A 2,476-nucleotide genomic window follows, 5' to 3' on the forward strand; every position below is an offset into this window, starting at 1 on the left:
CCCCCCCCTTTTAGGTGTGCCCCGTGTGGCTGTTTTCCTTACTTCTGATGTTCCCAAGGAGCCAGAGAGTGATCTATGGGTCCAGTCCTACAGCCACCACGGAGCAGTGTATGGATGCCAAATTAACATTGTTAAAGGCAACCCCCACGTCCAGGAAGGCTGCCAGCGCATATTGCTTGTGATTCAGTGCTTGTTCTATACTCCCAACAACCTCGTGCAGGGCCGTTTTAACCAACCTAACTTTACAGTAGGCATGCTGAGCCTCGCTAAAGTTCCCAGGAGTAAGGCGTTGCATGATCTGCAGACTCAGAAGCCTCTCCATTATTTTGAGAAGAAATGATGAGAGGCTGATGGGCCTAAAATCTTTTGCAGTGCTGTGCCCCGCTTTTCCTGCTTTGGGAATGAAAACCACTCTTACATCCCTCCATGACTTTGGGATGTAGCCTAGGAGGAGACTCGCCCTATAGATTGTCGTTAGCCAGGGGGTTACCATGGCGCTTGTTCGTTGTAGCATGGCTGGAAAGATCCCATCCGGTCCCGGAGATTTGTAGGGTTGGAAGGATCTGATAGCCCAAGCTACTTTGTCTGTAGTGATGATTTCGTCCGCTGGACTGCCTTGCCTGTGGGTACTAGGGAGTTCTGTCACAGGAGTTCCTGTGTCCCCTGCGTCACCGCAGCCAGGGAAGTGGACGTCCATAAGGTGTTCCAGTGNCCCCGCTTTTCCTGCTTTGGGAATGAAAACCACTCTTACATCCCTCCATGACTTTGGGATGTAGCCTAGGAGGAGACTCGCCCTATAGATTGTCGTTAGCCAGGGGGTTACCATGGCGCTTGTTCGTTGTAGCATGGCTGGAAAGATCCCATCCGGTCCCGGAGATTTGTAGGGTTGGAAGGATCTGATAGCCCAAGCTACTTTGTCTGTAGTGATGATTTCGTCCGCTGGACTGCCTTGCCTGTGGGTACTAGGGAGTTCTGTCACAGGAGTTCCTGTGTCCCCTGCGTCACCGCAGCCAGGGAAGTGGACGTCCATAAGGTGTTCCAGTGTTTCTGGGCTGCTTTCGGTGTGCCCTCCTTCTGGCTTTTTAAGAAAACCGGGAGGAACCGGGTTTTTCGAGAGGCACCTTCTTAGTCGCGCGGTATCAGTAGTTGTTTCGAGGTTCTCGCAAAATTTGGACCACGAAACCTTCTTTGCTTTCTTTATCTCTTTCTTGAACGCATTGAAGTTGCGACGATATTCGTCCCAGTCCTCCGCGTTCTTAGTGAACTTCGCTTTATTGAAAGCTTTCCTAGCTGCTATACTAAGCCGCTTTAAATCGGCCGTCCACCACCTTGGGTGTCGCTTAGAAGGTTTGCTCTCGGGACAGGTTGTTATGTAACATTCGTTGAGAGACTTCGTTAGACAGAGGACCGCTCCCTCCAGTTGGTCCGCTGAAATTGGCTCCACCGTGTACGGTGGATTCGCTCCAGACACCAACTGGCTGAATTTATTCCAATTTGCCCTACAAGAATTTCGATAAGGTTTTAATGTCGGTCTGCTTAGGTTAATGGAGAACACGATGCAACAATGATCAGAAAAAGAGCAATTAGTCGAGACTTGCCAGCCGTCAACCCTAACATTATTCGTGTTAGTTACAAGTGTTATATCTATAACCTCCTCCCTTATTCTATTGTAGAAAGTGGGGTGATTACCCTTGTTACAGATAGTAAGTTTTGTGGATAATAAGTAACTAAAGAGTGACTCACCTCTATCGTTGATGTTCGAGCTGTTCCACGCCGTGCGGTGAGCGTTGGGGTCACAGCCAGCCACCATATTTATCCTTCGTTGCAACGCCCAGGCGGTGAGTTTCCTGAAGGATATTGACGGGGAATCGGGTACATCGTATGGCATGTATAAAGATGCAAGGCGAGTTCGGGTGCTCCCCTCTGATCCAACATTGCCACTGTCATGTCCGAATCTCTAAATTGGGGAAGAAAGATAATATTAGTGCTTTTCTTAACCAGAATACAGCTTCTAATTTTACCTTCGGTCTGTGGGGTGAGAAGTAGAAAGTCGCTAGTAGATAGACCTGTGACCTTCCCCGCCACTAGTCAGGGTTCTTGTATTAGGGCCACGTCCACATCTTCCTCACCCATGAAGAGCAGCAGATGCTCTTGCTCGATGCTGCCCTGCAGTGATGCAGATTAATCTGCACCACCTTTAGGCTTTTCAGATTCTCTTTCAGGATCGGGGATGACCACCCTAAGGGATCTTATTTGGCCGGCTTTGCGACGGAGGATCTGCAAGGATTGTCGACCGATGTTGATCCAAAGGTCCTTGCCGTTACCCTTGTCGCGAACGCGGCCTCGGACAATCGTCCAGTCGTCAGGGATGACATCCACGTTCTGACATTTGATTAGGGCTAGTGAGGTAGTGATTTCGCCAAGTAGTGCCCTCACAATCTTTTCTTCAAGGAGCTACCATTTTTCCGTCGGAATC

The 2,476-nt window shown here is 49.5% G+C and overlaps 1 long non-coding RNA gene across 1 annotated transcript in view; it reads right to left on the bottom strand.

The window, feature by feature from the left end:
- The window catches only part of LOC108365003 (uncharacterized), a 5,696-nt gene extending 3,874 nt beyond the window's left edge, over positions 1-1,822 (bottom strand). The window contains exon 1 of the long non-coding RNA XR_001847862.1: positions 1,744-1,822. This is a non-coding gene — a long non-coding RNA (uncharacterized LOC108365003). The remainder of the gene's footprint in view (positions 1-1,743) is intronic.
- Positions 1,823-2,476: the final 654 nt, after the last annotated feature.

Source organism: Rhagoletis zephyria, unplaced genomic scaffold, assembly GCF_001687245.7.
Source record: "Rhagoletis zephyria isolate East Lansing unplaced genomic scaffold, Rhagoletis_zephyria_1.1 Rzeph_scaffold_01740, whole genome shotgun sequence".
In the NCBI taxonomy this organism is placed as follows: domain Eukaryota; kingdom Metazoa; phylum Arthropoda; class Insecta; order Diptera; family Tephritidae; genus Rhagoletis; species Rhagoletis zephyria.